The following is a 24,849-nucleotide window of genomic DNA, read 5'->3' as shown; positions in this document are numbered from 1 at the left end:
GGGCCATACAATTTTGCATAAAAACTGAGAAGCTGACAGTATATACTAGCTAAACACCTTTGAGGCTTCACATGAGTCAAGATTTAGGTTCCACTTAAGAACCAAGGTCACCCTTTAACCTTCCAAGGATGTTAGAAGTGCCCCAACTACATGGACCCAAGTCACTCACTTGAATGTTTAATGGAGATAGAATGTTTAATGAATAACGGGTTTCCATCAAGAGCGACAGGTGACAGTTTAACACAGCTGTGCTCTCAGCCTGCTGCTACCCCTCCTCCTTCACATGTGGGCCTCTGTGAAAGCACAAAGGTCAGAAAGAGCTGTTCTCTGTCTTGAAATAAAGAAACTACAGGCGGCACTGCTTGGTGGCTGAGTAACACAACACGGGCTGGAGAACTTTTTCCTGCCACAAGGTACTGAAGGATGGACAGGTGACTAACTTGACATGGGCTGGAATTCAAACAGGTGAGTGACATCAGCACGGGGCCCTCAGGAATCGCATGACCCAAGTGGGAGTGACACAGAACGGTATTCTACAGCTGCTCCTGTGTTCATGAGACATGATCGATCTTGCTGTACTCAAGGATTCTTTGGAGATTAAAAAAAGAAAAAAAAAATCAGAGATATCTTACCTGCCAAGTCTGTTGCCATTTAAATGCTCTCTATACTAGTCTTAGCTAAGTCATTAAGCAGGAAAATTCTTCTCAATTTTCTGCTCAAGTAACTGCTATAATGACCAGTGACCAGACTGAGCTGGAAAGTAACATCAGAATGGAGAATAATAGCTAAGGTGAGTTGAGAGAAAAAAGGCTAATATCACAGAATAATTTAGGTTAAATTGCTAGATCTAAATTCTATAACTCTCAGGTAGAAAGTTAATATAGTCACTAATTTCAGAACTGTATTAAACACAGGGAATAATTATGCTTATATCACTTACTCATTAAATGCTAATAAAGTTCTAGACTTAAATGATAAGTCAAAGTTCTATTTTATTCTACTTTTACTTTTGTCAATGTTTTCATGACAGGTATTGGATAAATACTCTTATAAACTCCGCAAGTGTTTATTAAAAACTTGTAAGGCAATGCTTCATGAATCTAAACACAGTGATTTGACATAAAAATAATAATTAGGATAAGAATAATGTCATAAAACATGCCTGTTTGAAGCTTTAAAACATCAATGTAATCTAATTTATTTTTACATGTTAAGTGAAAACTAAAAATTAAGCAAATGAAATGTAATTTTAAGAAATATATTACAAAGAAAGCAAAACAAAATGAAAATACTTAGCTATCACTAGTCATCTATCTAATTGAGAAAACGTTAATATACATTGTGATGGAAAGGGCATCAGCACACACTACGGAGAGCCATGGATGTCTACACAGAAAGCAATTTCACGGTATATACTGAGAACCTTTACAGTATGCTGCTCCAACAGTATGGAGGTTTCTCAAAAAATTAGAAACAGAAATACCATGCAATCTAGTAAATTCTACTAGGTATTTACCCAAAAGGAAACAAAAACACTAATTTGAAAAGATACATGCACTCTTATGTTTATTGCAGGATTATTTACAATAGCGAGGATACTTCAGCACCCTATGTGTCCACCACCTGATGAATCGATAAGATGTGTGTGTGTGTGTGTGTGTGTGTGTATGATGGATTATTATTCAGTCATAAGAAGAATGAGATCTTGCCATTTACAGCAACATGGATGGACCTAGAAGGTATTCTGTTACGTGAAATAAGTCAGAGAAAGACAAATGCCATATGGTTTCACTTGTATATGGAATCCAAAGAAGCAAAACAAATGAAACAAGCAAAAAGCAGAAACAGACCCATAAATACAGAGAACGAACTGACGATTACTAGAGGGAAGGGAGGTTGGAGGATGAGCAAAATGGGTGAAAGGGGGTAGCAGGCACAGTCTTCCAGTTGTGGAGGAAGTAAGTCATGGGGATGAAAGACACAGCACAGGGAGTGTAGTCGACGGTACTGTAACAGCGCTGCATGGTGACAGATGGCAGCTACACTGGTCGTGAGCACAGCAGAGCGTGCCAAATTACTATGCTGTTTGCCTGAAACTAATGTGACATTGTGCATCAACACTACTTCAATACAAATAATAATCATAATAATAATAATAAATATGCATGCTCCTTCATCAGTAATTTTTCTTCTAAAAACATACCCAAAGGAAATAAGTAGAAATATGGTCAAAGTGTTACTTATAATTATTAAGCATAAACTAAATTTTTTTAAAAGATATTATTTATTTATTTGACAGGCAGAGATCACAAGTAGGCAGAGAGAGAGGAAGGGAAGCAGGCTCCCTGGTGAGCAGAGAGCCCTATTCGGGGCTCAATCCCAGGACCCTGGGATCATGATCTGAGCCAAAGGCAGACGTTTAACCTACTAAGCCACCCAGGTACCCCATAAACTAAATTATTATGTGATCATTAAAATAGTATTTTTGAATAATATTTATTAGGATAATGACTAAAATAAAAGTTAATCCTAAATAACATAATAAATATTATAAATATTTTTAAAATAAGAAAAGCCAGTATGTACATTTTTATCAATTGGTAATAGGATTACTGTAATTTTAATTGTTTTGTTTGTTATAACTGTAGTTTTCAAATTGCCTGCTACAGGCACATTACCGTGATAATTAAAAAGATTTGTCAAAACAAAGCAACAAGTATAAACGTGTTGCTAAGGACTTTACAGAATATAAGGAAAATATAATTTTTTCTCATTTTTGTGGGTTTGAAATTGTTATGAAACACCCAACTTCTTAAGTCAGAGAATGTCTTCTCTTTACTTTCCTTTTGTGAATGTTAGGGAAACATCTATATCAGACTCTTGGTCAGAAATAAATCCCAGATTATTTCTGAAAAGCTAAAATGTAGTTATTAATATAAATGTTGATGCTCTATATTCTTCATTAATCACTTACTGCAATAATTCTAATGATTTTTTTAAAAAGAATTCATTTATTTATTTGAGACAGTAAAAAAAGACAGAGATAGTGACAGAGAGCATAAGCAGGGAGCAGAGGGAGAAGCAGACTTCCGCTGAGCAGAGAGCCCGATGCGGGGCTCCATCCCAGGACCCTGGGACCATGACCTGAGTCAAAGGCAGACACGTGATTTTTTTTTTTTTTAATTTCCACAAAATGCCAAACATTTTTAATACTCATAGTACCTGGTAATAGAATTTAGCAAGTGATGGCACCTGTCGCATGACATGTAAGTAGTATGAGTTAAAGACCTATTTAGCCAGAGCGCTTCCGTCCAGTTAAACAATAACTTTGTTGTTTAAAACTTAAAACTGTCCCTGCCCCCCTGCCCCAAGGGGACTTACTTAAAAACAAGTCCTAGAAACCAGTCCCAGGTAACAAAGCCCAAATACAAGGGTGGGTCAGGCCAGATGGAGACATTCGATCAGTGGAGGGACGCGTACTGTCTCCCTAGATACCAAGGAGTATGGGCCCCACCCTCTGGGCCCCCTTTTGGGTGCCAATTCTGACCAAGGTGATAGGCTGGTTCAAATATCTACTAAGGTAAATTGTAATTCAATTGGTCACTTATGTGTGACCTAACATGCCTGTGCAGCTTTCTCTGTTATAATTTCACTGGCCACCTGTGCATGGCCAGGCCCAACCGCATGGCCTTTGCCCTTAAAAGCTAGTCTGTGAAGCAGAGAGGCGTCGCCCTCTCTGTAAGAGGCGCAGACCCGAATGTTTGGTTTGATTCTTGATGCTTGGTGCGAAATAAAGCTTTGCTTGACCTTCACTTTGTATCAGTCTCCCTCCTTTAATCACAGACCCATTATTGGGGGACCTAACATGGGGACCTAGGAAAAGGGCACTCATTTTCTTTTTCGCATTTAAGTGAAAATTAAGATGCAGTCTAGAAATGGAAGGTTATGTAGAAAACATCATCTTGAATGATTTCTTCAAACTCCTCTGCTCTCTTTGTATTAGCAAGGTTACTACAGAACCATCCAAGTTTGGCCTCAGATTAAAGAGACTAGATTCAAAGCCCTGGCTGTATCAGAAGGGCACGCTGTGAATTTAAGAGAGCCCTTTCCCTTTTTTGGTGACAGGAACTACCTGATTCATAAGTATCTTTCAGTTTACCAGCCTGTGATGAGCAAGGCTATAGTTTAAATACAAATAATAATACGATGGCATTAACATTGCAAATTAAAAACGGTATAGTATGATTTTGAAGTAAAACATTATACTGAATGTTGGGGAGGTCCTCAACTTGCCTAAGGTAAGACTCTTTGAATTTACTATCACAAATGCTGTAAAGCCCAGAAGAGACTGAGGCTACCCACCCCACAGGAGGCGCAGGACCCTGGTGCTGAGATCCTTGTGGGGCCAAAGGCCTGGGTGCCTGTTACATCTACTGCTCAAACATGGCCATGAGTGTCCCTCATCCATGAAACTGCTTCAACTGAGTTTTGAAAACATATTCTGTACTTGTTCAGGGACTTATCCCCTTAGTAAATGTTTTATCCCCTAACTTTTTTCTTCCAAAGCGCAGTCGGTGGACTTAATGAACGCACACGCACTGGATTCAGGAGCAAGAGCAGAAGGAAGCCGCATTAGGACTGCCGGAGCCCAAACTCTCCCTCTTCCCCATGGAGTTAATGTCATGGAGTAAGTAGGCCCTTTCCAAGTAAAAGGGGGCTAAGACGTACTTCCTGCTTTATTTACAGGGATTTCTTTGATTCTCACTGGTTTACTGTTTTCAGAGAAAATTCTCACATTTTAGTGCAATACTGAGTATTTAGTAAACACTCACTGATTAACTACTAGGTGCACTATGCCGATTTGCAAACTGAGAACAGGGAACAGAAAGGACATATGGACCACTTCACTAATAAACAAGGTAAAAGGAGATCGAAAAGGGAAAGGAACAATGCAAAGTCAAGAAAAGTCAGAGAAAGAGAAGGGAGTGAGTTTTAATAACCCACTGAAAGACAGAAAGACGGGTAAAGAGAGAAAGCGATCCCTCATGCGGGGCAGAAGTACAGAGAAAGGAGCACGTGAACTTAAGAGATCCAACGGAGGAGAAAGTGTGAAGTCAGAGAGCAGCGAAGAGACTCTGAAGCACTCGAGTAACGAAGTAGGAGTGATGTTTAGTGGAAAGACAGGCTAAATGAGCAGATGCTACTTAGAAAGGGGAACAAATGATATGCACCAAGAAAATATAAAGGAAAAACCCATTCTCTAGGGTGCAGATTCCTGAAAAACTATGATAATAGCAGTACTCTGAACTTATACCATATATGTTTTAAAATGACTCTGTGCTATTTATGGAATAAAATAGTATGATTTAGAGCAACAGGTGTTCGGCCGATTCTGGGTAGCTGCAGACACAGTCTGTGGTGGGGGGTGGGTGTGGACAGCCCCTGGCCCTGAGCCCTCAGGGATGTCCCTGACAGCATGGTCTCTCTACTGCCTTTGGTGTCCTGTCAATCACCACCAGTGCTTCCATTCCTGTTCCGATGCAAGCCTCAGCAGCGCTTTGGGGGAAGAGCTTCACGCTCCCACTCCGGCATAATGACTGACTATTCGAGTTCTTCCAGAAACAAGCAACCTGTATCATTTACCAGGTGACTCAGTGAAATGAGTTCAAACTTACATGACACCTCAGTAGCAAAAATACCAGGGTAAGCATTCAGAATCTCAGACCGCCCTTTGAATTGCAACTAGTATTTCATTGGTGACGAGACATCTTCTTTCATGATCATTCTCATATGGGTTAGCTTTTTTTTTCTCTTTTTTTAGATATTACTTATTTGAGAGAGCGAGAGTTGGGGAACAGGCAGAGAGAGAGGGAGAAGCAGACTTCCTGCTGAGCAGGGAGCCCAACTCAGGACTCAATCCCAGGACCCCAAGCATGACCTGAGTGGAAGGAAGATGCTTAAACAACTGAGCCACCCAGGTGCCCCATCATATGGATTAGGTTTTAAGAATCGTCATGTTCAAACTGCATTTTTTTAAACCTACCTTATAGAATAACAGTATGCTATAACGACTGTCAAATACAAGTTATCAAAGTATCTGCTAGGAACTTTTCTGTCCTTAGGAGCCAGCAAGCAGCAGGATCCACCACCGTCTACTAGAATGGTCATCTATGCATGTGTATTCCTCCTCGCACATTTAATACTTCATGTAGGCAAAGCATCTATATGGCTTTTCTTTGAATCCTTGATAGTGCCTAAGACAGTATGATGCACTGGAGAGACTTTCAGTAAACATTATAAATCATGGTGTTAACAAACACAAATGCTTTTTGACATGATTCACATCACATAATATGCACAAAATCCAGAGATTCTTAGTCCCCAGAGAAATTCAATTCAATTGAAAAGAATTACTTTTAAAATAGAAATTTTAATAAAATGTTATATAATACTGTTGCAAGCAAAAGGATTGTTTAAAGGTGAGAGACATAGCATTTTATTTTTAATATCATAAAATGCGCTAAAATTAATTATGTATTTCCTTTTCTAGTGTTAAGGGCCACAAAGCTTCTATTTATACCTCATACCATTAAGATGATCTAGTTTCATGAGAAATATTTTCAAATGGTTGGTGATATTCTCCACAATATTGTGGAGTACAAATATCAAAACTAAACTGCATTTTGTAGAGTTTTAATCTTAAAAATGTTCTATATTCTTTTCTGTCTCTGTACTTAAGATTTTAGAGTAAAAAACAACAACAACAACACAGCATCATTATATAGTAAATACAGGTTGAGGCTGTTGTCCTATGATAACCAACTGAAAAGTCAAGAAACTGAACGAGTGTGTGGTCAGATCCAAACATCACAGGGAGGGGAATTGGATGGTCTCGCGGTCATGACAGATAGGGCACTGATTCAATTCTAGACAAGTACACTTGAACCTGAGCTTCTTGGTGGTTTACTTGAAACAAATCACTGTTGAGAGATACTGTCATCCCGTGTCATTGTTTTAAGATTTCTCTTTAAAAAGAGTTCATGGATTAAATAAGCATCCTTTTCGAAGGCATATATTTACAATGACATTTTCACAACAGCACGGAAGCATCACCATATGGCGCGTACTAAATGAGACTAGGCTTTGCGGACTATGGGTTGGGTAAGCCTGAGGATGCTAGGAAAAGGGGAGGGGACAGGCTTTGCCATGCCAGCTATGACAGTGTACAGGGACCTAATCACTATATCCAAGGGAAAAGATGAACATAGAGGAGGTTTTGATTTGGTACAGGTGTGGGGGGGGCGGGGAAAGAAAGTAAATGAGACTCTGAATAAAAACTTGCGTGGAAGTCGAAAAGAGGCTGATCCTGAAAAAAAGGAAAAATGGCAAAGTATTCTTGAGGGATAAAATGAAAAGAGCAAGCAATCATATGGGAAACAGTAAATTATACTATCCACATGTTCACAGATTGTGTTCCTTGTTGCCTTAAAATGTCCATTTCATGAACATTCCTGTCTTTAATTAATGCGAACATTTTATACTACTAGACACTCCATGAGGGGGACTGCTTAATAACTGAACTGAAGACGGTGAGAATGTTTATGTAAATAGGGTTTGTTTACTGGGACAGCTAGGTTGCAAGTAAAAGTGTGAGAATTAGTTTGAAAGTCTTCAAAGGCCAGGCCAAAATCTCCCTGTGGCCACTGACATGGTTTCCTGTACATGACGGTGAGGTCAATGCCACATGCAGCCAGGCAGGTGACACGGCGCAGCCTCCGCTCCGGACGCTAACGATCTGTGAAATGGCATGAAGCCAGGACAAGACTCATCCCTGCGATTCCCATGGAAATTTTAAAATGTCCCTCATAGTATTTTCCTTTGTCAAAAATGTGATTTCCACAATTTCTATTTCAATTTCACCTAGCCTTTCTTCCTAAAGTAAAACCAATGAAATTTTTAATGTATGTTCTCGCACTTGACACTTATTGTGGGGCTATCATTTATCAGCTCTATGACAGGTCTTTATAATGCCTTTCCCCTTCAAATCCGGCTTTTGCTTCCAAGTCAAAAACTATGTATTTATACTAAACTTTCTTTGCATGATTATAATTCAAATACTGACATTTTATTTTACTTTTAAGCTATTAGTTTCCTAGGCAGAGGTTAATTCCCCCAGTTCTAATTTGGACTCCAAAGAAAATTAAGGATAATTTATTTTCTAAGTCCTGGTATCATTATTTTAGATAATATTTAAATATAAGAGTCCTATATTTGATTGTGGATCTTTAAGAAAAAGATGCTAATCGCAGTTTTAACTGTCAATATAGTTGTGAGAAGCTCTGCATATCAATTAATTTCTCAGTGCCTATGAATACCTATATCTATCTAATCTATCTATCTATCTATCTATATACATATATATACAGATTTTTTTTTTTTAAATAGAGTGAGCATGAATGGGGGAAGGGGCAGAGGGAGAGGGACAGAGAGAATCTCCAACAGACCCCACGCCCAGCCCTACAGAGCCCTACGTGGAGTTTGATCCCATGATCCTGAGATTATTACCTGAGTTGAAATCAAGAGTTAGACACAACTGACTGAGCCACCCAGGTGCCCCTATGCCTCATTTCTGAAACACTGTGAAGTACTACACATAGATGCGGTCTTACTATCATAGGTATGTAGACAAAGTTTTCTCCTCTTGTCAAGGTCCACCCCAAAAGTACATGCCCAAAAATCATTTAATAAAATACCAGTGCAAACTCTATAGATTGTACCTTCTAGTGAATTTTCAAAAGCTTTTCTGACCTCCCATACCTAGAATATAACTGACCATGTTTTCTTTTCAGAATCATGCAGTCCGTCCAAAAGAAAATATCCTACATATTATGTGATAAGCCACAGGGGAAACCAAGGAAATTTGGGGGCTGTTGGAATCAGAGATACTAAACAGAGTAAGTCTTAAGCATGTATAAGTAGTCCTTGGTGAAAGGGGAACAACAGCATATGGAGTCTGGGCTCAGAAGCTTAGGATGTGAGCCCACCTCCTAGCTGAGGGGCCCTGGGCAGGTAGCAAAGCTGTCACGGCCACGGTTGGGTTGATGCACGTGTAGGCTCTACACCAGGCACCCTGCAGGCAACATCTCCTTCAAGACTCACAGCGGGCCCTTCAGGTTCCTACTACGGTCCCTGTTTGCAGATCAGGAAATGGAGGCTCAGAGGAGTCTAGAAACCTGCCTGAGGTCATGATGTCTAGGAAGTGGCAGAAACTATTTTCAAGAGTACTAAGTACCAAACTATAAAACCTCTAAGAAATGGCAATATTGTCAGTAAAAAAGAGAAAGAAAAGAAAAGAAAAAAAAGCACATTCCTTTTTAAGAAAAGGAATCTTGAGTTTAAAAGTCATTTTCAAACAGAAATCCATAAAATGGATTGTAAAGTTCCTATATTTAGACTGCACACATTAAAACTAACGTCCTTTAGTCATTACGGGCACCCATGCAACCATTATTTCCCATGATATAGAAAAGAGAACATGGACCCCACAGGAGAACCACGGCAAGGAGCTGAGGTATTGCAGAGATTGCCTGAGCACGTGATCTGTGAGCAGAAAAGTCTACCCCTACAAGTCAAGGACATTTCAGTTCGCACTTCGCACCCTTATCTGAATCATATGCCATGATGTGTGTTTTTCATGGGGCCTGAGAAACTACTCTTTGTTTGTTCTTTTTTCTCAAACTTGTTAAAGTTTTATGGACCAAACAGACACAGTTTGTATCTTTCTTCTCATGTTGTTGATCTTCCTTGGAAATCCCGATTTTTTTTAATGCTAACTGGATACATTTCAACAATCTCATTTACGGCTTTGACTCTTACCTACACACCGGTAATTCTGAAACCCGTATCTTTACCCCAGATCTTTCTACAGCTACTTGAATATTCAACTCCACACAGAAGTCCTCCATCAGACAGAAATTTCTAACTCAATTAGATCCAAAATGAATGCATAAAATTGCTCTGGGTCTCTCATTCCGCCGGCATTTCATATGCTACTTATTAGCAACACCTTCCAACCTCTTCTCAGTCATGATCCCGAAGCCCCTTTTCCTTCACCACCTTTAACCACTGGTCTGCCACCTGGTGCCCAGGAGGCTGAGTGAAAAAACAGTATTATTTCAGGGATGACTGTGGTTACACTAATCCTCAGAGGACTTAAACACTTTACATAATGTATTTTAATGCATTGCTTTATCTGTTTCTAATTAAAGGCAAGGTAAGGTTCCCCCCCCACCCCTTGATTTATAATTTAGAATCCTGAAACTCAGTGTAGTTGATGAACCTTTTGAAAATTCACATAGTTTTTGAGCAACACAGTGGGAACCAAACCCAGAGCCTAAGGAAGCTCTCCCTACATGATGGAAAGATTCAAGTGCTTCTTTTCTTTTCTTTTCTTTTCTTTTTTTAAGATTTTATGTATTTGACAGAAAGAGAGAGCTCACAAGTTGGCAGAGAGGTAGGCAGAGAGAAAGGGGGAAGCAGGCTTCCCGCTGAGCAGAGAGCTCGATGTGGGGCTCAATTCCAGGACCCTGAGATCATGACCTGAGCCGAAGGCAGAGGCTTAACCCACTGTGCCACCCAGGTGCCCCGAAACACGTGTTTCTACTGATGGGAAGAAGCTGGAAAGAGGTTCAAAGCAGTGCTCTGGTCTCTGAAACTGAGTGTAAGTGAAAGAGCAGAGGCTGGAGAGTGAGAGGCAGAAACAGACATGTCTGGCGAAGATCTTCTGAGAAGAGAAGATGGAACGTCAGTTAAAACTACAGACTCAAGAGAATCCAGAACAGTGTGGGCTGATGACTGATGAGCGAGCCTTTAATTCGGTTCATTCTACATTTTTGGATCTACCTTCTTGATCCTCTCAGTTGATGCTGCGTGCCCAAACCTGAGTGACAGTCCTGGCATTCCCCTTCCAGTAACACCAGTCCCCCGCACAAACCTTCCCTGTTCAGATTCTTGTCTCAGCTCCTAAAGTCCTGAATTTATAAGGTCCCCCCACCCCATCTCCACTCAGCAAGAGGCTGTCCTGTGCCATCCCGTACTCCTGCAGCTTAGCCTGTGCCCACTCTCTTCAACGCTGTTTTACGCCCCCTCCTCTTCTTCCTCATCCCTTTTATGACAAGATTAAATTCCACCTTACTAAGGTTACTGTTTATAAAGTCTGGTCTCTCCTGATAGTCCTTCCTCGGCAATTATGCTGTACACAGCTCCTTCTAATGTAACGCCTACTTATTCCCTTGTTTCATATTAAGTTACTTCTGCCTTTCCAGAAGATTATCAGGTTTTTACGGTCCAATATCACATCTAATATTTCTTTCCAATAATATGTGTGGCACAGTGGAGGAGGAAAGACAGGTGTCAAAAAACATTCAATTAAGGTGACAATTGGACACTTACAAAGCTGCATATTAACAAGGGCAGAACGACACGGTAGCAAACACATACAGATGCGGAAGGAACATAGAAGGTCGCGGCGATGAGTGGCTGTGCTGAGACAATATGGGTGAGACAATATGGCTCAGAGGCTGGCGGGTTTTTAAAGATCATATGTATTTATTTATTTGAGAGAGGGAGGGAGAGAGAGAGAGCACGTGCACACACATGAGCTGCGGGAGGGGCAGAAGGAGAGAGAAAATCCCAAGCAGACTCCCACTTAGCATGAAGCCGGATGCGGGGCTCCATCCCACGACCCTGAGATCATGACCTGAGCCGAAATCAGATGCTTAACCGACTGAGCCCCCTAGGCACCCCAACAGATTCATAGGTTTTGAGTATACCTGCAGTAGACAAAGATTTGGTTTTATTCTTTCCACACAAATTTAAGCATCTAAGTAAATCGATCCAATTTTACTTCATTAATCAAGTAAGTCTGCGTAAGATAGCCCTTTTCTTCCGTCTACTGTCCTGGCCCTGTAAGAGTTGTGGGAACTGTCCTGACCCATGAGGAGAGAAAAGAGGAAATGCCTTTTGAGGGACATTATACATACACCACGGGCTGCAGGACTCCCTTGTAATTGTAGCCTTTGTCACACTGCCTTCAGATTGTCAGTGGTCATCACTGGACACACTCCTTAGAGGCTCAGAGGCCTGTGTTCCCCGAGTGAATATTCCTTAGCACACCAGACACCTGAAAACTGCCTCTGAAACAGAGGAGAAGTGAGGACTGTAGTGGGTCCAGCACTGTGCAGAGCAAGAGGTAGGGGCAGAAGGAGAATGCACTGCCATGGCTTGGATCAGACTTCTCAGTGGAGGCCTGAGACAGCACTGTCTGTGGGCAGCATCGGGCTCTGTCAGTGGTCTGAAGCAGTCCTTGGGGGGCACGTGAACTCAGAAGGAGGGTGCAGAGCCACTTGCACGGCTGTCCATTCTCACCTGGAGACTCTCATTCCAGGACTCTTAGCCTCTACCTCCCGGACACAATGTGCTTTAATGAGCAAGAATCCTTACAATCCTTGACCAGTCACCTACTCATATGGAAAAGTCCATAAAAAAACTGTTTTCATTTTTTTAATAGACCCCCACTGACTAATTTAGAGTCTGCCCTAATTCCTTAAATGGGTGCCCAAAATATTGAATTAAAATGCTAATATCTAACTGTCAATTAAAAAGCGCTCCATTCTCCGAATATAACACTGCATGTCAAGTATACAGGAATTAAAATTTAAAAAAAAATAAGCTGTATCTTGATGATCTGTAATATACAGGATTGTAGAACCACTACATTGCACACCTGAAACCAAGATAATATTGTGCATTAATTACACTGAAATTAATATTTTAAAAAATAATAAAATAAAAAAAAGTTATTCCACGGGTGCCTGGTTCAGTCAGTTAAGTGCCTTTGGCTCAGGTCATGATCTCAGGGTCCTGGGACTGAACCCCAAGTCAGGCTCCCTGATGAGCAGGGAGCCTGCTTCTCCCTCTCGCTCTGCTCCTCCCATCCCTTGTGCTCTGTCTGTCTCAAAAAAATAAATAAAATCTTAAAAGAAAAAAAAAATCTGGGTAAAGAATGAATCATTGTTCCTAGGTTAATGGTTCAGGTCTATTAAATGGTTAATGAAATATTTATTGAATTAACCACGTGCAAATACACAAAAAGAAATGAAAAGAACCAGATAAAAATGTTTAAAAAGACTTATTTTGGGGGGGGGGACTGGCTGGCTCAGCTGGTTGAACATCTGTGCAGGTCATGATCCCAGGACCCTGGGGTCCAGCTCCCTCCTCAGCATACAGTCTGCTTCTCCCCCTCCCTCTGCTCCTCCTCCTGCTCAGGCTCTCTTTCTCTCTCTCAAATAAATAAATAAATAAAATCTTTTAAAAAATCCCTTCATTCTCATACATTCAGTGGGTATCAGTATAGCACTTTTATGTGCCAGGGATTGTGCCATAAGCCAACCACTATGGCTTTGTGCACAAATCCAATGGCATTTCAGGTCTCAGGACCTCACATTCCAGAGGGAGAATGATTATGTAACACAGCAAGGTAAGCTCAGGATGCCATGGGATCACAGCCCAGTGGAGCCTAATAAGGTAGTCAGAAAGGACTGACCTGAGAAAGTGACTAGATATCTGAGCCATCAGTTCCCACATGTAGCTACTGTCCTTTCTGTGGAATTGAGCATATTATATGCAAGTCTAATATAAGTTTCATATTTCAATTAGTAACGAAACATGCTCATAGTGACCAACTGTTCCCTTGATTCTTTCAAAGGACTTAAGTTGATACTTCTAATTAATTAATGGGAGCTGATATTTTCATCTAAAAATAATCAAAGAGTGTAAACAAAGAGGTTAAACACAGCAACTGTTAAGTGGACTTGATATTCTGACAAGGACTGTATTGGCTAAAATGTCTACAGAGCTCCCTGGATGGTCTGCCCATTTAGACAGAGCAAGGCAAACTCAGGACTTGGTGGAAAGACAGCTACATTTTCTTCTGTTTCGATATTATTAGCCAGAGAAGCATAAATGTATACTTCCTGTAAACATGTAGAAAACTCAGGAAAATAAGTTAAAAATAATAACTGTATACTAACATCAAAGAAAAATAATCATTATATTTCGGTATTGTCTCCTTCAATGTCTTCTGCACATGGTGGTTCTCATGGAATTGGAATCACAGAGAGTGTCTGCGCTTCCCTGACCGCACACACCAAAAGTCTCTAAATCATGCTGTTCAGTAGTTTCGCCGTCTTCTGCCTCACAGACAGCACTCTGGCCACGAACAGATGACCTAATAGCACAAGACTCTTACAGACACTGACTGAAAAACTTCCCCTTGAAATAAAACAAAGCAAAAAATGTGAGGAAGGTAAAGACATTGTTGTTCTGAAAATAAAAAATAAAAACATTTTAGTGACACTTGTCTCTGAATAAAATACCCACACTTGGGTTTCTAATCTGTGATTTTATCACTTCTGTAAAATGAGGCTTATTTGCACAGTCATGTATGTTTTCATGATGTATAATCATGATCAGATTTTGTGACGACAACAAGCAACAAATGCTAAGGGCCTGCGTTTATTATATATGCATACAGATTTTAATGTATATGCTGTACGTATACAGAACAAGACAGAAAGTCATTTACAAGGTTGTTCTGAAATAGTGTGTGATTTTGCTGTATTTTATTTTCAAAAAAGAAATAAAATCTTTAAAGTAGTATTGGGCAAAAATATATACCGGAACATTTATTATTCATTACTTTGAAGGCAATGAAAAAAACCATTACCTTACAAAGTATACATGTTATTGTTTCCCTATGTTTTTCCTTTGTTAAGCTCTGTGTGTCTATCTGTATGCATATATGCTGTCCATACATACACGCGTGATGGCACTTGTACTAATTATTACTTTAGTCTTAAAATCGTTCAACTCACTAATTTTTTAGTTTTTAATTTTTTAGGTTTATTTATTTATTTTTGGGGGGAGTAGGAGGAGGGGCAGAGAGGGAGGGAGGGAGAGAGTCTGAAGCAGACTCCCTGGTGAATGCAGAGCCTGACTCGAGACTCAATCCCACACCCCCAAGATCATGATATGAGCCAAAACCAAGAGTCGGATGCTTGACCTGAGCCACCCAGGCACCTCTCAACTCACTTTTTAAAAGCCAGTTCTTACTACTCTGCATTATGGGACTGAGTGGCAAGTTCCAGTTTTAGTAGAGATGGTTATCTGAGCCAACTGAACGAAATAAACCTCTACCAAGAGCCATAACAAAAGAAGAGTAATAACAAGGGGAGTAGTTGGAGATTTAATCTGGAATGGGATATGCAGTGCTCCATCAGTAACTACGATGATCTTTAAGGAGACAGAATTGCATTTACACATATCATAAATGATGTTTATTTATTCATTTTTCTCTTCCCAGAAACCCCAGCTCTTTTCCAACCTGCCTATTATCATAAAAGACTCGGTTTGCAGTCTGAAGAAACATGTTTGAGATGTTAAGCTGAATATTTTTTTTGCTGGAAGTAACAGTTCTCAATGGAAAACAGTGAGCAGAATTACATACAATAATGGGTTCTACGAATGGCAAGTCAAGTAGCAATACAGTATTTCCTGTCTAGGAAATGGTTTCTTAGTGTGTTGGGTGTGAGAAAGGAACCACGTTTTGCTATATACAGGAATGATTAACAGTGCCTCTAGAATTCTTTCTAAAACATAAATATAATTATGCCATAAACTGCTTAAAATGGTTCTTGCTGTCTTCTGGCCCTCATTCTAGCTCCCCAGGCAACTGCAAGGCTCATCCCTGCTTTGCAGAGCTAACTGCATCCTCTCTTAATCTCCCACTCTACAGAGCCCCTCACTTGCATTTTTGCCTCCACTTCCCCTTCGTTACTACTCCCCAGAGATGTCCATACACCTCTACACTTTTTCCCAGGATGCTCTTTTGTCCGCCCGGAATATTTTGGTCTTTCTTTACAACATGACAGAATCTCATGCATCCTTCAAGGCCCAAGTGGATTATCCCATAATTTCTGAATCTTCCTGCAAGGCCTCTGTGCTGGGGAGGATGAAAGGAAAGAGGAAGGGAACAAGGAAGGGGTTAGGGTAAAAACAGTGATTTCCATGTCATTCCTTGATTAGAACTTCCAAATATCTGCAGAGTCTGGAGAGTATACTCCTCTAGGACAAACATGGAACCTAGCTCACCCTCGCTATCAGCCAGAACCGGGAGATCTGTGCTCTTCTACACAACTGATGATTTTAAGAAATCATTCAGCTAGTTCCAGCAATTCCACAAATAAGTAATTAATACAGGTTGAGGACATTTTTTTTTACATCTGACTAGAATACTTTTTTTTCCTTCCTATTATGACCCTGGCTCTTGTGTAAGAAAACAAAATAACACAAAGAAAGAAAACGGAAAAAAAAAAAAAAAAAAAAAAGGCAGAGAGGGTCTCTACTTACATAAAGAAGAATTCCTGAACTTAGAACTACTAGCTCAAGTCAGACAGACGACTCTCATAACTGACATTCCGCCTTAAACAGTCTGCCTGGACTTCAATTAATTTAACCATTTCTCGACTAAATATCACTAAGTAATAATGCTTTAATGAGCATTTGCATAACTAGAGATTTTCCTATATTCATGAATTCAAAATATTAACAACTCTAATTTTTATTTACTTATCAACTACTACTATTATTTTTAGAGAGGGACAGAGGAAAAGAGAAGAGAGGATTTTAAGTCGGCTCCAGCTCAGTACAGAGCCCAGGACGGAGCTCAATCTCGTGACCCTGAGATGGCGACCCAAGCCAAAACCAAGAACCAGATGCTTAACCAACTGAACCATCCAGGCACCCTCATTTAGTATTTCTCAAAATACATTATAGAGAGGCTGATTTATAGCAATTTATGTGGAAAAAAAAAAAGCAGACTTTTAAGTTTTGACCATGAACTTATTAACACAAACAGACTAATGTTGTAACGGACTAAAACCCAAAGAATTTGGGTTCTATATCTATATATATTTTATACGTAGAATGTCTAAGAAACTGAAATTAATATTCTCTCTTAGCTCATGTTAGATCATGATCATGGATTCCAAAAATGTAGAGTTTAGTTCTGGACAGATCATAACAGGAGTATGGGGCTAATTCAAGCCAATATATTTTAATGAAATTTTGATAAACCCAAAGGCTATTTAGAATGTCAGAATTTAGATGTTAAAGGTCTTAGAAATCAAGGTATATAAGGAAATGATATTTAGCTTAGGAAAAGTAGTACAAAGGGGACATGTGATAAGCTGTTTAAAAATGTGAAGGGTTTGAGTCACACAGAGAAGCTAGACTTGTGTTTTGTTATTCAATTCTGGCTAAGAATTCATTGTGACAAATATGCAAAGAAGAAATAAGCTCCTGGGACATCTGGGTGGCTCAGTCAGTTGAGCGTCTACCTTCATTTTAGGTCATGATCTCAGGGTCCTGGGACTGAGTCCTGCATAGTCCTTCTCCCTCTGTCCTTCCCCCCAACCATGCTCTCACTCACTCTCTCTGTATCTCTCAAATGAATAAATTAAAATATATATATAAAAAAGAAGAAGAAGAAGAAGAAGAAGAAAGAAAGATGTTCTTCCTTCTCTCTCCTTCCTCTTACATTCCATCAGCAAACAATTACTGAGTTGGGAATAGAAATGTTCCAGGCACTGTGACTGGCCCTAGGAGCAGAGGAATCGCAAGCTATCATCCTTGTTCTCAAGGAACCTGAAGTCTACTGGAATTGAGAGACCATCTACCTACCCACCTATCTAGCTACCTACCCACTTGGTATAAATCTTTTCCCAAAGCATACACAAAATACAGAAAGTACTAAACAGGAAATCTGAGTATTCAAGCAAAAGCTGACCAACATCAATACTGGATGGGACATCAGGCATCAACTAGGTTTTTAAATTTATAGCTCCTGTGTTTTTATGCTCCTCTCCTAAAATAATATGCATAGTCTTACAAGGTATATTTACCTCACACATGTTTATACCATATCTAATATAACCCTATCATATATTATTTATATGATATATATGATTTCAGGAAAATCAAGGATATAAAAACAAAGCAAAACGTTTCAAGTGGGGAGTCCTATAACTGAACAGTAAAAATGGAATTGAGCTCCCTGGTTAACAGAGGAAAAGGACAAAGAGTTCGACTTACAAGTTTTCCATTAAGAAAGGAAGAAGCATGGATGTTTCTCAGAAGCAAAAGAATCTCTTAATTTCAAAAATCTCTGGAGCAGAGGAGTGGTGAAATACCTTTCAGTCTTATCTGGGAAAGACTGTGTACATAGCTGAAAATTAAATAATTTAACCAAGGTAGACTAGTTTCGAAGAGGGAGGGAGCAGGGTTAGGGCAACTAGCAAACTGTGAAATTTACTACTGAAGGTGCAGTGGAGATAATGAAGAACTGGCAGGAACAGCATCATGCACTTGACTTCAGCCTTCCATTTTCACAAGTTTTCTGGTTTCATGAACTTGAAGAAGTACAAACAAGCAGCCAGTGTCTGAACAGATGGGATTCTCCTGAGTGTGCTTACTAGCTAACCTGGCTTCCCAAACGGGCTTTCTTCTACTTTGAAAGTGGATTGTATCAGCATTTTCTAGTGAGTTTGTGAGCAGACACCACATGGTATAAGCACCTCGGAGTTCCCTTCTACCATAGACACATTTATCAAAGTGAAATCTGACCAGCCCAATGTATGCTAATTTGAATTAACAGTCCCACTTTCCTCCTTATAGGAATGATTTTCTCCCTCACTTAGCCCATCCCATACTTAGGTCTAATGGAAACAAATAGAAAAACAACAACAACAACACACGCTTATGATAAGGAAAATATGTAACAATTATTTTGGATCTACTACCTCATTGCCTTCACATTCTCTCCTTGATTTTTTTCTAAAATAACATATAAAATAGTCTTAGCTTTCTGAAGGATGCCCGAAAGTTGAGCAACGGGAAAATTCATCACATATTGCTCACCCATTGAATCAAAGACATTTATTGACTTACTTTGTGCCAGGCACTGGGAAAGTTTATGAGGATGTATCACTTAAAGCAGAGGAAGCCCTTGGTTTTGGGAGTTGATCTTCAAGCAGGGAATATAGATGATAAATAAGTAAACAAGTAGAAATAATAATTACAGATTGTGATCAAAGCAAAGATGATCCTAGGGTTGGTAATGCAATGCAGAGTAGCTAGAATTTGGGAAGGAAAGGGTTTACTCCAGAGGTTGATCAGGAAGGTTTCTCTGGTGCGGTGATTTTAACTTGAGTCCCGAAGGTTCAGAACAAGCCAGTGAAGCAAATAATTGCATAGGAAGAGTCTCCCCATCCACCCCCCCCCACCAAAAAAAGGAACACAAGTATAAGACATAGAGAAAAGAAAGGGTTAAAGCAAGTTAAAGAATCAAAAAGAAGACCCAAGGGGCCTCCAGCACGGTAGACAAGGCAAAGAGGTGGGCAAGGGGCAGATGGTGCGGGAGCGTGCTAGACTCACAATCTTACTCTACGAGAATAAAATCCTTTGGAAGCTTCAAGAAAGGAAAAGACGGCCTCTGATTTTTAAGTTCAGAGGAGCTGCCCTGGCTCCAGTACATCGAGTGGACAGAGGGAAGTACAGTCAAAGCAGGAGGATCATTCTGAAATCATGAGAAAAGGACCACCGACTACAGTAGAACGCTGGGACAGAAACAGAGAAGGTGAGAATATTTGTAACACATGGTGATATCCTTCAGTCAGATGGTGAGTGACACACTTGAAGGGAAAAAAAGTAGGAAGTAAGAGGAGCAAGAAAGCAGGATGATAAAAATATCAAAGCTAGTGGTGTGACCCCCAGAGATGGACAGGAAAGGTAGGTGAGGAACAACAAACAGGAGAGCATGCAAAGAGAGAAAATGCAGGCCTCCTGCCCAAGCTCAGATTCAGTCCAGGCAGAGCAGGAGATTTGCACAAATGTATCTGCGCAAAGCAACTGTCAAAGAATAACTCGGTCAAAGAAATAGTATCAAAAATAAATAAATGGAAGTTCCTAACAGACATAAGAAAAAAAATCCCCAAAGAGTTAAAAGTACCAGAAAAAATGTGGGACAATATGTTTATACTTTTAAGATTAGGAATACCTTTTAAGTATAGCCAAAACCCCAGAAGCTATAAAGAAAATAACTGAGATCTGACTACATATAAGTTTAAAATGTCTATATGATAAAATGCATCATACACGGAGCTGGAAGCCAAAGGCACAGTAGAAAAATAGTCCTTAACGCGGACAACAAAGGGTTAATTTTTGCAGTACATAAAGTGCACCCACAAATGAAGAAGAAAATGTTGGCAAAGGAGGAGAACCCCAAAGAAGGACACAGATTTTCTAAATAGAAGACAATATTCTCCGCCTCACTATTAATAAGAAACATGCAAATGAAAGGAGCAATTAGGTATCATTTCTACCCATCAGGACAAGTGAAGATTCAAGAGACATAATGGCTTAGTGTTGGCAGATCATAGGGAAAGAATTATTCTCACATTTTGGTGGTTGTAAATTTAAGTAACAGTTTGTTTTTGAGGAGAAGAAATTGATAATATCTATTAAAAACAAAACCCCACATTATTTAATAGGGTAAATTTCATTACCAGGAATTGGTCCCATAGGAATGATCACACAGGTACATAAACAGTTCTTCTGCTGTTTTGTTTGTCATATCCGAAATGCGGGAACCACACAAATGTTGATCCAGAGGGTATGGAGTATGCTGATCATAGTGACTGCACGATGACGTATGACGTAGCAGTAGAAGAAAATGAGATGGCTCTGACATGCTGATTTGTTACGGTATGAGAGACAAACCATTAATAACATGCAAGCACAGAATGTTACCATTTTTTTTTAATGCCTTTATCTTTAGATATACATACATTAGCTTCGTATGTTTTCAGTACTCTTGTCTCCCTACCTGGGTCTGCACTGTGATTATCTCTAAGGGGTAGGATTACAAAATACTTTGGCTTTTTAAGATTTCTGAGTTATCTGAAATTTTTACAAGTACATGTTCGTTCTAAAAAAGACAAAAATGGGAAAATCGGAAGAACACAAGGGCATAATATATTTGAAGTTACTGGTTACTGGTGAAAACCTGCTAATTTTAGAAGAAGCATATAAGCAACAAAGGTAAGCCAACACAACCTATAGCTGACTGTAAACTTTGTCCTGTATCTGGAGAAACATGGCTATTATTCAAGGAAAGCACTCAATGTCACATTTTCTTTCTTACCATTTATTTCTAAGATAACTCATTATTTGCGATCCTAGTAGTTTTATTAAGTCAGGGCTAAGTACTGGCACTAAGATGGCGGAGCAATTTTGACTTGGTTGATGTTCTTAAAAAACACAGTCAACACTGTGATTTTTGGAACCCCAAAATGAGTCAGAGAAAGCCTCTCTAGTTTGTGGGCCACACTGCAAATCGTACAGAAGAATCTGAGATGTCCAATGTGAAACGCAACACGGATCCGCGGGGGTGAATCACAGTTGTTCCAGGAAAGAGGTAGCTTTGAGGAAAACATCTTTCTATTTAAAAAAAGAGCTGCCTGGCTGCTGTCACACTGTGGGCCGGGACACCATGCTCGCAAGCTGCTGTGTGTGAATGGCAGGCAAAACTGACTTCACGAACTGAAGGCCCAGATCCTTCACGTCAGGCAAATCTCCCTAACTACAGATCTTTTCTCTCTCTGCATGTAAAGTGATGATGATAATCACAATAACGCCGGCTTCTCAGAGTTGTGTTAGGCTTGAGGTAAATCCCAGGAGGGCCCGGCACACCGTCTGCCCCTCCTGCAGTCACGACTCTCACCAGAGGAGGAAGGAGTGTCAACGGCCAGTTAGGCGGCAGCCACGCCAGATCTCGCCAACCGCCAACGGACAAGGAAAACCAGGGAATAACAACTGGACTTGCCCATCTGTAGGTCTGTGCTGACCTTCAAGAACACAGTGTTCCAGGAGTCGGGATAGTGAGGGAAAAGATAAATCATGACAAAAATAGGAACTGATACGGAATGCGTAGAACCTTGGAGAGTAAGAGAAGGAATAAAAATAATAGGAGGACAGTCTGAGAGGCAGAGGACCAAGCCAAGCATGTTTCCAGCCAGGACGCACTGATTATTTTCTATGTCAAGAGAGAAGCTAATGGAGATGGATTTTATGAAAAGATTCCTGGTTAGTTTCAAGGATATAATCCAACAGGCTTCTAAAATGATAAAGTAGGGAATGAAGTACTGTTTATTTCTAATTTACATGTAGGCTGTGGTCCTGGGCCTTTTTTTGTGACTGGGATTTACTGAGAAGCCTTCCAAAAGTTTAGACACACACACACACTGCTTAAGAACACAAAATTTTTGTGCTTAATTAACTTTTGTGTTTAGTTAATTAATTATCAACCTCTTTAATACATCCATGAATAAGTCCTCTCTCTGAATCACCCACAGACTCCAGATAAAGACACCCTCTCTTAGGACGTGAAAATACTTTTGAAAAATAGGAATTTCTATTTGTGTACATAAATTAAAACTAGCAATTCGATGAGAGGTAAAAAATATTCTTATGAAATAACTACAAAATATAGATATTCAACACATGCATTGCTTTCTCAAAATATAAACAGAAAATGTAACTCTTCCAAAGTTAGATCAGCTCAGAAATAAATGCTCCTATCACAGAAAATGTTAACACAACTAAATTACGTTCTAACTGCATTCTATTTCCCAAACACTTTTCTAATATTCATAAAATTCACATGTGTATATGTTATTTCCCTACAGATTTAGAAACTGAGGCTCAGAAGTGTTAAGTACCTTCCCCACTATCAGACTGCAAATTCAAGCCCATCTGGTTCAGAAGCCCGGAGAAGACTATCTCCCCACCTCTAAGAAAAACAGGGGAATACGCTAGACCCCTACATACAGAAGAGTATTATTAACGGAATCTACATGGAATTAATAAAGGCTGCTTTTTCAAAAAAATCTGGTCAAAAGACCACTGTAAAGAGAAAAGAAGCCTGATGTTAAAGATCAAGTATCCTCGCAATTCGTTATTTAAATTTTGCAGGCTTTGACAAGGCTTTTCACTATTTACTGGAAATGCTTTCTCACCTCTTGACGCCTGTGAAATTGCTCTTGTCTCATTTTCCTCAGAACTTCCTGACCCCTCGTCCTTCAGTCTCCTCTCTTTTGCTGCCCCTCGAAGTAAAGGTACTTCCTAGGACTTTGCACTCAGCATTTTTACTCTTCTCGCTCTCCTGGGTGGTCTCGCCACCTCCACGGCTGCAGGCACCCCCAAATGCCGGTCTTCCGTTCCCGCTGAGCCCCGCAGCTGCACACGCACCTGCCCCGCTGTCTATGGCAGAGGTGGGCAGAGCTCCGCTCAGTGTCTCGTCACCCGTCACGTCCATACTTCCGACAAGCTCACCTCCTGCTTTCCAAGCTGCTTCCCCTCCTGCGGGGAACAGTCAACAGACACAGCCCCGAGTCATCTCCCCAAGTTAGAGATCAGAGAACTCATCTTGAATTCTAACCACACTTCCTTTCTCCTCACCCATAAAGATACCAACCCATAAGTTAATTCTTTTTTTTTTTTTTTTTTAAGATTTTATTCCTTGTCAGAGAGAGAGAGAGAGTGAACAAGCAGGGGGAGCAGCAGAGGGAGAGGGAGAAGCAGGCTCCCTGCTGAGCAGGGCGCCCCGTGTGGGGCTAGATTCCAGGACCCTGGGATCATGACCTGAGCCGAAGAAAGACATTTAACCAACTGAGCCCCCAGGTGTCCCCAACACATCACTAAGTTCTGTCAACAGTTCTGTATTCTTGGATCTTTTCTCCCTCCTCAGGGCGTCTACTTTTCTTCAAGCCTGTACCATACTAAACTGTATGACTTCAAGATTCCACTGACTTGCCTTTTCCTGCCGCGTCCCCTTCCAATTCATTCTCCTTCCCACAACCAGCCTATTCTTTGTAAAATATAAATCTGATCCTGTATGTCACTGTTGTGTTTTATGTCACTGATGGGCCCTCTTTTCATTCAGAAGAGTCTCCTTCCAGCAGCAACAAGGTCCTCCGTGGGTCCACAGCCCGTCCCCTCTCCTTCTCCCCTTCCCCTCGCACTGGGTGCTAGAGCCAGCCAGACCGAACCCTCTTCAGGGGCTCAAATACACCTGGCTCTCCCACACCTTAGGGCCGCATCCTGTGCTGCTCCCAGCTGGCTGGCCTCCCTTTCCTTCTTCCTTCTCAAATGACTCAACAAGAGCCTTAACAGCCAGATCTGCGGACACCTCACCTGGGATGCCAGGCCATGTCTGGCACTGTTCCCACGGCCATCTCTGCCCCAGCTCTCTGTTCCTCTGTCCGAGCACTTTGCCTCATTGCCACTGGACTAACGGACTCGTCTGTCTTTTCCACTGGGCTATCAGCTCCTTGAGGGCAGCAACTGTCCCTACAGGCTCTCCTACCCTTGCTCCTAGCACAGGGTCTTAAATGCACTTGCCCTTGATAAACAGGTCTAATGAATACATAGTTACATTCATTATCTAATCTAGTGAATGGATGGAAAAATTCATTACATAATATGACTTCAGCCTTTGCTGTATCACTCACTGTCATATGATTAATGAATAAATTGCCCAGAAGTGTCTTGCCCTATTTTCTTCAAAACAGTGCAAGTAAATTAGAGAAAAAGATAAATGGTGATTCTCTTCACTTTCTTTCTTTTTTTTTTTTTTTAAAGATTTTTTTTATTTATTTGACAGAGAGAGAGATC

General features: G+C 40.4%; 1 protein-coding gene and 1 long non-coding RNA gene across 13 annotated transcripts in view; one reads left to right on the top strand and one right to left on the bottom strand.

Annotated features, from left to right (window-relative positions):
* The window catches only part of GRIA4 (glutamate ionotropic receptor AMPA type subunit 4), a 387,246-nt gene that overhangs the window by 354,400 nt on the left and 7,997 nt on the right, over positions 1-24,849 (bottom strand). The gene's annotated exons all lie outside the window — the stretch shown is intronic.
* On the top strand, positions 295-24,849 carry LOC131834924 (uncharacterized). Of its 3 annotated transcripts, none has more exons than XR_009355025.1 (4): positions 295-465; positions 4,567-4,687; positions 8,850-8,954; positions 22,863-24,849. It is a non-coding gene; the product is annotated as an uncharacterized LOC131834924 (long non-coding RNA). The 3 variants fall into 3 exon arrangements; XR_009355031.1 differs by lacking the exon at positions 22,863-24,849 and adding an exon at positions 15,422-15,753; XR_009355020.1 differs by lacking the exon at positions 22,863-24,849 and adding an exon at positions 14,177-14,733.

The sequence above is a fragment of the Mustela lutreola genome, chromosome 1 (assembly GCF_030435805.1).
Source record: "Mustela lutreola isolate mMusLut2 chromosome 1, mMusLut2.pri, whole genome shotgun sequence".
Taxonomy (NCBI): Eukaryota; Metazoa; Chordata; class Mammalia; order Carnivora; family Mustelidae; genus Mustela; species Mustela lutreola.
Note: the sequence above shows the minus strand (reverse complement) of the source record. Positions and strands in the feature narration are given on the sequence as shown.